The 13,321-nt window shown below is 34.0% G+C and overlaps 1 protein-coding gene across 11 annotated transcripts in view; it reads right to left on the reverse strand.

Moving 5' to 3' along the window:
• nvd (neverland) overlaps positions 1–13,321 on the reverse strand; it is a 2,324,292-nt gene that overhangs the window by 935,959 nt on the left and 1,375,012 nt on the right. The window lies entirely within an intron of this gene.

Below are 13,321 nucleotides of genomic sequence, written 5' to 3' on the forward strand. Positions count from 1 at the left end.
CCTGTTTTACTAATTTATATGCTCTATCTTGCGCTATTTGTAACCTATACTTAATTTCTTTGACGTAAGCCTCATAATGGTATAATGGGGCTTACTGTGTTTTCTCTTAAAAATTCGTAAGTCTGGGGTTTTTGGCAAATACTGGTTCGTATGGACAGTAATTATGAACTGTAGATGGGGTAGTATTGTAACAATACGCAAAATATTTAAGATATTCATCCCAATCATTTTTGTCAATGTAGGAACGTACGTATTCATTGAATTTTCTATGACTACGTTCAACTGTGTTTAAAGTTTGATGGTGGTAGGGTGTTGACGTTTTATGGTTTATTTTTAGAAGCTTGCATAATTCTACAAATAAGCTATTTTTATATTCGCTTCCCATATCCGTTATAATTGTCTTCATGCAACCATAAACTAGGATAAAATTTTCGAATATCGCTGTGGCTATTGCTTTTGCGTATTTGCTTGGTATTGGTTATAATCATAGGCTCTTTCAAATTTTTAATTATTTTATTTTTATTACAATGAGCGCATTTTTCCTGGGTGGCCACCAAAAACAGGATCGTCATGAAATTTGTGAAGAATTTCTTTAATGTTTTCATTATTTGTCACATGCATAACTTCTGAAGTTAATGCTATAATTAAATTTTTGAAAACTTTGGTACCAATTTCTTTAAATGTGTCTACCCGGGTATAATTATTTTTAAACAATTTGTCTCCTAAGGACCACTGTATTTTTCCAATTCCTAGATTTCCGGCTTCTTTCATAAGCCTGGCAAAGAATTGACCTAAGTCAATCTTAGCCTCATCAATTAGATTTTTTATATAAATTTCGCTACAAATTTTCTTTCCTTTTTCGAAAAGTAATTTCGGAAGATCGAAAACGAGCTGGACTAGTCTCTTTACTTCACATTTATTTGGCGCCTCAAATATTATTGGGTTCACTTTGTGACTTTTTATTTCTTCATTTTTACTATTGGAATGTTTATTGTTATGATTTTTGTTAGTTTCCGACCTAGTCGTAACTTTTAGTATTTTAAAAGCTCTTACCGATATTTGTTTTAGTTCTTTAATATCTATGCGTGATAATGAGTCGGCTACATAGTTTTCTTTACCTGCGATATACTCCACCTCGAAATCATGTTCTTCCAGATCTAATCTGATTCGAGTTAACTTTGATGAAGGATTTTTCATCGAAAATAAAAATGTTAATGGTCTGTGGTCTGTTTTGACCAAAATTTTTCTACCGTAAATGTGTGGTCTAAAATATGTTATGGCCCAATGATTGACCGCTAATTCTTTCTCAATTGTTGCTTTATTAATTTCTCCTTTAGTAAATGATCTTGATGCATAGGCAATTGGTAATTGTTTTCCTTCATGCTGTTGGCTTAACACTGTTCCGCAAGCATATCCACTTGCGTCAGTTGTTACACAAAATTGTTTATTGAAATCGGCATATTGTAGGATATTAGGGCTTATTAACGCAGCTCTCAAATAGTGAAAATATTTTTTACAATCCTCTGTCCAGCCGAAAACTACATTTTTCTTGCAAAGTCTTGTTATTATTCTAGAATATTCTGCAAAATTTTGGATAAATCTTCTGTAATAATTGCAAAATGCGACGAATCTCTTCGCCTCATCCGCGTTTTTAGGTGTTGGGTAATTTTTAACTGTTTCGAATTTACTGGGAAATGACAAAATTCCTTTGCTTGTGCATTTATGACCAAAGTAAGTTACTTCTTGGTTGAAAAATAAACATTTATCAGGATGTAATTTTAAATTATATTTTCTATAAGTTGCGAAAACATCTCGTAAATTTTAAATCATATGATTTTCGGAGCATCCTAATACGACTAAATTGTCCAGGTATAGGAATGCTTGTGAAGGTTTTAAGCCTGCAAATGCTAATGTCATCATTCTTTGGAATGAGTTCGGTGCTACTTTAAGGCCATACGGTAATCTTTTAAAACGATAAGTACCATTATCTGCTGTAAAGGATTTGATATCGCTTGACTCTTCGCTGAGTTCAATCTGGTGAAATCCAGACATTAAATCTAAGCATACAACATATTTAGCTCTTCCTAACTGATCTAGTATGTCATCAATTCTTGGGAATGGGAATTTATCTCCGGTTAATTTTTTATTTACTTGTCTGTAATCTACAACCATTCCCCATCTTCTTTCTTGGTTATTCGCTAGTGATTTTTTCAGTACTAATAAAATTGGACTATTGAATTCTGAAATTGAATGTTCTATTATGTCATCTTTAACTAATTTGTTTACTTGTTTATTAATTTCACTCTTATGAGCTTCTGGTATTCTATAATTTTTTACGTAGACTGTGTTATTGTCTTTCATATGAAGTTTTTGTTTGCAAAAATTATTAGTGGTAATTGGTTCTGTTTCCAATGAAAAAATGTCAATGAATTCCGCACATAATGCATTAAGTGCTTTATTTGCAAATTTTGGAAAATGTTTATTTAATCTTTCTAATTTTTCCTTATTGTTGGCCTCATTTTCGAGTTTTTTATTTTTAACTATTGCATAATCATTCAAATTTTCTGTACGAATATTAAAATCTTGAAGTGTTGCATTTTTTTCTGTTGTATTTATAATTCTAAAAAATGTTTGTTGTGAATTTGCTAGTGTGTTTGCAAAAAAAATACCTTCAGACAATTTTTGTTGTGGGATTAGTAAATCTGAATTGTTATTTTCTATGTGAATTTGTCGAACTACTTCTGATCGTGCGGGAATTGAAATACTATTAATTGCTGGTTTATTAGTCATCTGAATTATTATGTTTTCTGGGTAGTCATATGGTCTTAGTATTAGAGTGTCACCTTCTGTTTGATAATCTAAAATGCAATTATTTTTTTTAATGAAATCTAATCCCAATATTCCATCGCATGGGATTGGGAAATTGTCTTCTACTACGTGAAATTTGTGTCTTATTAGTAGGTAATCATCTTTTAAGTCCGCTTTAACCGTGCCAATAGTGCTTGTTATCCCTTGACCAATTCCTTTTACATCTGTTTTTTGAGAATTATTTATCGTGACATTATTGTCAATTTGACCCTTTTTTATTATTGAAATATCCGCTCCTGTATCGATTAGGAGGGTTGATATGGAATCATTCAGAGTTGTTCTGGAAGATATGTAGCTATTAAGGTTAAATTGAAAATATATAATTTTTTATTTATTGAGGTGGAGTTTGTTGGTTTTCCTGTTGTGTAACATTTCGGACATTTGCACAGTGGCCAATTTGGCTTCGCTAGCGAAGAAGTTATCTTCAAAATTTTTTTTTTCTCAGTTCAGAAAAAAATCAAACAATTTTTGGAAAAAAATAAAATTTTTTTTTTTAATTTTTAATTTTTTATTTTTAATTTTTTTTTAATTTTTAATTTTTTTTTAATTTTTTAATTTGTTTTTAATTCAATAAACATTTTCCACCATATATTCATATATAAAATAAGAAAAAAATTGTCAACTCAAAGAGAAACCATATTATAAAAGAAATATTAATCAGATTCTTCAGTATCAGATTCAGAGAAATCATCTTCAAAATGATGCATTATAAGCAAGCTTTTAACTTCCTTATCGAAACTAATATTTCTGGAATAGGAAATTGATGAGCCGTTGGACAATGAATATATTAACGGATCGGAAGAAACAAAAAGAGCGTTAATTATATCTTCCATTGTATTTTTTCTGCAATTTTTTCTGGTATTATTTTCACGGATGTTCCGATAATCTTTGTTTCTGGCTTCAAGCCCGACGGACATCATACCAATTGGAAGCGAAAAATGATTGATTATGTCTGCTCCATGAATTAAAATTCTGTGAACAGACGAGGGCATGTAAAACCAAGGGTATAAAGTAACAAAAATTTCGGCAGTTTCCATTGCGTAAAGTCTGAATGCCTCCGTGTTTATATCGTATCCACATGCAAGTGCTCGTAAGACGACGCTGAATCGATATATTAAATTTTCGTTCACCCCAGTTATACGAGCGGCTAAATCTGGTTGTTGAAAGAACCTTCTTGCCGTATTTCCGTTGTTGGTATTTCCAGTAACAGCCATTGGTATGTCGACCAACAAATGCATTTCTTCTCGTAGCTTCTGCTGTATATTTGTTTTATTTTGTCCAACAATATCCTTGTCAGCACCACGAGTTTGCCACTTTTTCATTGGTATTCTATAGGATATGTGCAAAATACATTCAAAAAACCTTATCCAGGTGTGGAGACTGGATAGCCCTTCTTGAAAGAGGTTCACTTTAATTGGAAAGCTCTTCACCAAATTTAAGTCATTCATATTTTTCGGTGTTGCCTTGCAGATTCCGCATATTTGCGAAGAAGATTCTGAAATGACGCTGAAAGTTTTACCATCAAGCATGGTCATGTGAAATTGGTGATCAATAATCAATGAGTTTACATATGTTGGTACAATATTTAATATTTGGCTCTTAATATTTTCAATTTCCCTGCGACTCAGGTCCGCCGTTTCCTTGTCGCAAAGTATTTTGATTGGTCGACAGTATCATGTAGAAGAAGGTCGATTGTTTTTCCATAAAACTGTCGGTCCGTTCTGCACTTGCAGTGGTACAATACAAATTGAAAATAAATATTGGTCTCTCATGTTTCCTTCGCAGTCGTTAAATTTTTGCCTATATGTGGAATGGCCGCTGCTGCAATTACAACCCCATTTGTAGACAGCAGTTAAATGGGTGTTATTATTACTTCTAGATGGGATTTCAAAACTTTCAGGGTGTGCTTCCATGATCCTGTTTATTGTATGGTCCACAAGACTTTGTAGTGGCACTTCAGCATAATAATCAGTGACTGTAATGTCACTAGGATAGCACTTTTTTTGGCGAAGCGTAATTTTTCGTAGCATGGATATATATCGGCGTTTTGGTTTTTTGCTGCTTTCTTATTCAAGTTCCAAGTGTATCTGGTATGTCCAAGATCTACAAATAGCGCAAGCGCTTTATCGTCCGAAAATTTGGATGGAAGGGGCTTTGGTTTGTTTATATTTTGTATTACCTTTCCGCTAAACTCCTCATCGCCATTTACCATTTCTACAACTTTGGAAGCACTGCGCTTTCCAGCTTTATATAAACTGCAGCTTGCAGCTACCAACAATCCTTCACATGACACTTCCTCTGTAAGCCCTGACATCTTATTGACTTGCGTTTTTCTGCAGCACTTGGAAAGCTCTTTTCCCGGCCGTCCAATATTTTCATTTGCTTTTTTTCCCAACAATACCAATGGTGTATCTAGCCATTCTTGGTTAATTTTTTCGAAAAACACCTTACTTCTGCCACAGGCCTTCCACTTTTGGATAAGCCTACTAACAAAATTGCGCAGTTTCTTTCCATTTTTGCACTGCTCCTTCTGAGTATAGGTAATTTTACTCAAAACGGTACCAAAAACATAATTTTCTACGGCGAGAAACTTCTTGGTGGGGATCGCTCTTCATGCCATATTAAAAAAAGGGTGCGTTTTGACACAGACATTTTGCCTAAAAAGTACAATAAATTGAAGGCTCGCAGGTACTCGCAGTTCATTTTGGACATTTTGGACAAACAATGGTTTACAAATTTTAAATTTTAAATTACACTGAATCTAGGTGAATTTTGAAAGTTCTCCTCCACGAAAAACAGGTGTACGTTACAATGGGCGAGTTGCTAATACACTTAAACACGATTACGTTTTATAAATAACATAAGTATACACAGATCACAACCACAGTTTTTTTTATATAATACATACCTTGGCGTTAGTATATAACAAAACTTTTAATGAAAATAATAAAATTTGCAAGTTTAACACGAATACGAAAGCGATGATCAAAAAGGCGGAAATATTTTGCACAACACTTGCAGAAACATGTGCTGACTTTGGCAGCTCACAGCTGTTCATCAGCTGTAAGCTGAGCTTTTAAAAATCGATACAAATCTAGTGAATGTATTTGTTATCGATTGTTAAAAAAAAAATAACGGTTTTTCAAATTTGAAAATTTTAATTAAATGCCGCTAGCGAAGCCAAATTGGCCACTGTAATTTGTGGTGTTATTGCGGGTATTTCCTCGCGATCCGAAATGTCTACCAGATCTTTGGTTATTTTGTGTGTTATTATTATTATTGTTATTATTGTTATAGGTATTGAAAGAACGTCTATAATTTCTTCTAAAATTATTGTTTTGGTAAATCCTGCGGAAATTACCTCGGAAATTGGAATTTTGATGGCGAATATGTAAAATTGAATTTGTATTTCCAGTTACTTCTGTGCAACTGTTAGTAAATTTTGATATAGCTTCGTTCATTGTTGTGAACGTTCAAGCTTGCATAATTGTTTTTACTTTATCGCTGGAGCAGTTTTTACACATAGCTTTCACAGCTAATTGTGTAGCATACTTGGTTGCTAACTCTGGTGTTAGTTATTAGAATTTTATTAGGCTTTGCTGGTCTAGTGTAGTTAATCCAAGTAAAAACTCGTACTTTTTCTCCAATATCACCCTACGTTTCGCCAAGCTACTTGGCATCCTCAGGGGTATAATCTTTATTTTAAACAAAAATAACAAAAAACCAAACAAAAACAAACAGAAAATCAATTTTTGAAAACACATAAATCACTATAAAAACATTGGTGACAAACTTACATAAAAAGTATTAAATTAACGTGTAAACATCACACAACATAAAACAACAAACACTTAAAACTAAAATCATCCATCAGTACCATGGTCATTGGGTACTTTTGTCATACTAAAATGTCACAAACAAGCCAAATAGCTAGCGGCAATAAACTTGGTGTTTTCGTTTCTGTTCATCGTTCTCTCCCTTCTTTGTAATATGTGCAAGCTTTCCAACGTGTATCTCGTGTTTTCTCTCTTCTCCACGTCTATTATTGTTGCATTTTTTAGATCAGGTGTATGTCCGTGTGTTAGTGCGTGTAGAGCAAGTGCAGTGCTGTTCTTCTTCTTTCTTATATCGGCGTCGTGCTCTGCCAGTCGGGTTCCTAGTGCCCGTTTCGTTGTTCCAACGTAGATTTTGTTGCAGTTCTCGTTGTCTCCACCTTTGCATGGAATTTGGTAAACCACGTTGTTTTGTTGGTGTGGTTCTATACGGCTTTTTGTACGTGTAAAAATGGTAGAGAGTGTGCAGTTCGATTTGTATGCGAGAGATATGTTCGGTGTTTGTTTTTTCATGTCTTGATTGAAGTTTTCCGTAAGCTTCGGAATGTATGTGACACTGTGGTATTGCTTTGTCTCCCTTGTGTTGATGTTATTTCTTGCGCTCTGTTTACTTCTAATAATTTGTGTTGTATTAGGGATGTAATTAAGTGGCTCGGATAATTATTGTTTATTAGTATGCTGTATATTTTTGTTTTATTTTTTCCCCAGAACTGTTTGTGGCTTAACGTAAATATTTTGTATATGAGGCTTTTTGCTGTATTTACTTTGTATTTTGTGGGCTGCGAGGATAGAAAGTTTATTATTCTGCCGGAGGATATGGATTTAGAATACTAGTCCAGCACTATTTCGTTGTTTTTCCTGTGAATAAGGACATCCAAAAACGAGATCATCAAATTCTCTTCTTTCTGCATCGTAAATTTCAGTTTGTTGTGGTATCTGTTCAATATGTTTAGAATTATGTCTAAGTCGTTTCGTTTGACGATCGAAAAAACATCGTCCACGTACTTTACTATAAACTTCAGTAGTATGTTGTGGGTTTGCTTCAGTTCGGAGATGGTGTTGTCCAGCAAATCGGGGAGAGTGGGTTTCCCATTGGCATTCCGAAACTTTGTGTGAAAATTTGGTCATCATACATGAAGTAGTTGTTGTCGTTCAGGCAGAAGTTTAAAATTTTAAGGAACTTGTTTTTTGGTATCATTGAGTGTATTGGTGTTAGTCCGTCAGATATGTATGCTCCTTCCAACGATGTGAGCTTTTCAATTTCAGCAGTGTATTCATTTGCAGTTTTACCGCGCTGTTGGATATTCAGGAGTTTTGCTGCCAAAACTTCAACTGATTCACCCTTAATTGCTGTTTTTAATTTTTGTTTTATTGCCTCAATTGAGCTTTCAGTGCTTATTAGGTTTCTGGCTGTTCCTTTCAGCTTGGTTTTTCTCATCGAACCGCTATAGCTTCATGGGTATCCTTAATTTGTTCTAAGACATCTAAAGCATCCAAAAAGCTATTCAAATTTTCAGCTTTACCATCGAATTCTGGCAAAACTGATGAAGCAGTTTTTAAAAATTCGACTATTGTTTGTGACATTTTGTTGCTTTCAGTTTGTGAGGTTTTATTAAAAATTTCAATTTTTGGGGGTTCACCTAGATTTGATTGAGTTTCAGGTAATAAGATAGCGAAATCAATTTCTATCTCTCCTTCAAATGACGTTGGGACTAATGCCTCAATGTTATATCTGCCTAATGAGGAAAATAATTTATCTCTAACACCGGAAAAGATTTGTTGTGCTTCTAGTTGATGGCTGGCAGTTAATTTGCTATGTACTTCTTGTATAGCTTTGCCTATATTATTCAATGACTGTAATATTGTCGTGAGGTATTTTAAAATGGTTATTCTTTGTATGCTTATATTTTTATACTCAGTTGAGCAAAGCTCACAGAGTATATTAACTTTGATTGGATAACGGTTGGTTGTACAGGTATAAAGGAATCGAGATAGATATAGACTTCCATATATCAAAATCATCAGTATCGAAAAAAAATTCGATTGAGCCATGTCCGTCCGTCCGTCCGTCCGTCTGTCCGTTAACACGATAACTTGAGAAAATTTTGAGATATCTTGATGAAATTTTGTATGTAGGTTCCTGAGCACTCATCTCAGATCGCTATTTAAAATGAACGATATCGGACAATAACCACGCCCACTTTTTCGATATCGAAAATTTCCAAAATTCGAAAAAGTGCGATAATTCATTACCAAATACGTATTAAGCGATGAAACTTGGTAGTTGAGTTGTATTTATGACGCAGAATAGAAAACTAGTAAAATTTTGGACAATGGGCGTGGCACCGCCCACTTTTAAAAGAAGGTAATTTGAAAGTTTTGCAAGCTGTAATTTGGCAGTCTTACTCTTATTACTATGTATCTGCTCAATAAAAATTTGCAAAATCGGAGAACGACCACGCCCACTTTTTAAGAATTTTTTTTTAATTCAAATTTTAAAAGAAAAGTTAATATCTTTACAGTATATAAGTATATTATGTCAACAAAAATACAAAAATAAAAGAAAATTTAAAAATGGGCGTGGCTCCGCCCTTTTTCATTTAATTTGTCTAGGATGCTTTTAATGCCATAAGTCGAACAAAAATTTACCAATCCTTGTGAAATTTGGTAGAGGCTTAGATTCTAGGACAATAACTGTTTTCTGTGAAAAAGGGCGAAATCGGTTTGAAGCCACGCCCAGTTTTTATACACAGTCGACCATCTGTCCTTCCGCTCGGCCGTTAACACGATAACTTGAGCACAAATCGATATATCTTTACTAAACTCAGTTCGCGTACTTATCTGAACTCACTTTATATTGGCGTATAAAATGGCCGAAATCCGACTATGACCACGCCCACTTTTTCGATATCGAATATTACGAAAAAAGAAAAAAATTCCATAATTATATACCAAATACGAAAAAAGGAATGAAACATGGTAATTATATTGGTCTATTGACGCAAAATATAACTTTAGAAAAAAACTTGTTAAAATGGGTGTGACACCCACCATATTAAGTAGAAGAAAATGAAAAAGTTTTGCAGGGCGAAATCAAAAGCCCTTGGAATCTTGGAAGGAATACTGTACGTGGTATTACATATATAAATAAATTAGCGGTACCCGACAGATGATGTTCTGGATCACCCTGGTCCACATTTTGGTCGATATCTCGAAAACGCCTTCACATATACAACTAAACCTTTTAAAACCCTCATTAATACCTTTAATTTGATACCCATATCGTACAAACACATTCTAGAGTCACCCCTGGTCCACCTTTGTGGCGATATCTCGAAAAGGCGTCCACCTATAGAACTAAGGCCCACGCCCTTTTAAAATACTCATTAACACCTTTCATTTGATACCCATATCGTACAAAAAAAATTCTAGAGTCACCCCTGCCCACCTTTATGGTGATGTCTCAAAAAGTCATCCACCTATAGAACTAAGGCCAACTCCCTTTTAAAATACTCATTAACACCTTTCATTTGATACCCATATCGTACAAACTAATTCTAGAGTCACCCCTGGTCCACCTTTATGGCGATATCTCGAAAAGGCGTCCACCTATAGAACTAAGGCCCACGCCCTTTAAAAATACTCATTAACGCCTTTCATTTGATACCCATATCGTACAAAAAAATTCTAGAGTCACCCCTGGCCCACCTTTATGGCGATATCTCAAAAAGGCATCCACCTATAGAACTAAGGCCCACTCCCTTTTAAAATACTCTTTAACACCTTTCATTTGATACCCATATCGTACAAACAAATTCTAGAGTCACCCCTGGTCCACCTTTATGGCGATATCTCGAAAAGGCGTCCACCTATAGAACTAAGGCCCACGCCCTTTTAAAAAACTCATTAACACCTTTCATTTGATACCCATATTGTTCAAACGCATTCTAGAGTCACCCCTGGTCCACGTTTATGGCGATATCCCGAAAAGGCGTCCACCCATAGAACTAAGGCCCACTCCCTTTTAAAACACTTTTTAACACCTTTCGTTTGATACCCATATTGTGCAAATGCATTCTATAGTAAACCCTGGTCCACTTTTATAACGATATTCCGAAAAGGCGTCCACCTTTTAGAACCAAGGCCCACGCCCTTTTAAAATACTCATTAACACCTTTCATTTGATACCCATATCGTACAAACAAATTCTAGAGTCACCCCTGGTCCACCTTTAGGGCGATATCTCGAAAAGGCGTCCACCTATAGAACTAAGGCCCACGTCCTTTAAAAATACTCATTAACGCCTTTGATTTGATACCCATATCGTACAAAAAAATTCAAGAGTCACCCCTGGTCCATCTTTATGGCGATATCTCGAAAAGGCGTCCACATATAGAACTAAGGCCCACACCCTCTTAAAATACTCATTAACACCTTTCATTTGATACTCATATCGTACAAATTCTAGAATCACCCCTGGTCCATCTTTTTGGCGATATATCGAAAAGGCGTCCATCTATAGAACTTAGGCCCACGCCCTTTTAAAATACTCATTAATACCCATATCATACAAAATAAATTCCTCTTAAAATACTCTTTAATACCTGCCATTTGATACACATGTCATACAAACACATTCCAGGGTTACCCTAGGTTGTTTTTACAACATGATGATTTTCCATTACTTTGTCTCCACAGCTCTCAACTGAGTATGTAATGTTCGGTTACACCCGAACTTAGCCTTCCTTACTTGTTATTAATACATTTATAAGCTTCTTCTGCTAAAATTTTTTCTTCCACAAGTGTGTTGAGAATATTTTCCCATTTGCCCATCGAGGTAAAAAATATATTTTTTTTGGGTTTAGACTTTGTCTACACCATCTGCTTGGCTCATGTACTTTTTCCTTAAAAATTTATTATGAGTTGAGTATAATTTTAGAAATAAGTTGACGCAAGTGCAGACCGTCAAAATTATCAACAAGATTTTGATAAAGTCTAATGCCTCACTATGGTCAATTACTTGAATGGAATTAATTACGTTTGCATTGGGTTCTTCTACTTTGTATTCTTTGCCTCCCATTTTGAAATAATAATTGTTAAAGAAATTGAAAAAAAAATCTTAATTTTATTAGCAAAAATCTACTTTTTGCCCGGAAACTGGCAGCCGTTAAATTGCCAAATGCTTTTAAAATAAACTACCTTGTTCAAGGGAGCAGGAGACCTTGGGCTCGTCCAACGAAATAAATGTAAAGATCGAAAATTGAGAATTAGATTCACGTTATAAAAATATTTTATTTAATTAATTAAATATGAAAATTATTTGATTAATTACAATATGATAATGTAATGTGTTGTGTATATATTTATATGTATTTATGTATATATTAATATATATATAATTTTATTTCAACTTACGGAAATCGTGGTGGCTGGAGACTGCTGTTCTTTGGATGATCGCAAAGAAGTGAAAGATCATCGATATTTACTACACTAAAGGATCCTCTATACCTACTATCTAACTTATGCCCTCATTCATTTTTTACTAACACTAAATTTTCTAAATTTATTTCTTTATATTGTGTTTTCCTATCATAACTCATTTTTTGTTTTTCCTTAGCCTGTTTTACTAATTTATATGCTCTATCTTGCGCTATTTGTAACCTATACTTAATTTCTTTGACGTAAGCCTCATAATTGTATAATGGGGCTTACTGTGTTTTCTCTTAAAAATTCGTAAGTCTGGGTTTTTTTGGCAAATACTAGTTCGTATGGACAGTAATTATGAACTGTAGGTGGGGTAGTATTGTAACAATACGCAAAATATTTAAGATATCATCCCAATCATTTTTGTCAATAGATATGTAGGAACGTACGTATTCATTGAATGTTCTATGACTACGTTCAACTGTGCCTAAAGTTTGATGGTGGTAGGGTGTTGACGTTTTATGGTTTATTTTTAGAAGCTTGCATAATTCTTCAAATAAGCTATTTTTATTTTCTGATATCATTTTTCATTCCTTTCCAATAGTATTTTTGTTTTATTTTATTTGTCATGCGATTTATTCCTGGGTGGACACCAAAAACAGGATCGCCATGAAATTTGTGAAGAATTTCTTTAATGTTTTCATTATTTGTCACATGCATAACTTCTGGAGTTAATGCTATAATTAAATTTTTGAAAACTTTGGTACCAATTTCTTTAAATGTGTCTACCCGGGTATAATTATCTTTAAACAATTTGTCTCCTAAGGACAACTGTATTTTTCTTATTCCTAAATTGCCGGCTTCTTTCATAAGCCTGGCAAAGAATTGACCTAAGTCAATCTTAGCCTCAACAATTAGATTTTTTATATAAATTTCGCTACAAATTTTCTTTCCTTTTTTGAAAAGTAATTTCGGAAGATCGAAAACGAGCTGTACTAGTCTCTTTACTTCACATTTATTTGGCGCCTCAAATATTATTGGGTTCACTTTGTGACTTTTTATTTCTTCATTTTTACTATTGGAATGTTTATTGTTATGATTTTTGTTAGTTTCCGACCTAGTCGTAACTTTTAGTATTTTACACGCTTCTACCGATATTTGTTTTAGTTCATTAATATCTATGCGTAATAATGAGT

This window comes from Eurosta solidaginis, chromosome 1 (genome assembly GCF_040869045.1).
Source record: "Eurosta solidaginis isolate ZX-2024a chromosome 1, ASM4086904v1, whole genome shotgun sequence".
Classification (NCBI taxonomy): Eukaryota; Metazoa; Arthropoda; class Insecta; order Diptera; family Tephritidae; genus Eurosta; species Eurosta solidaginis.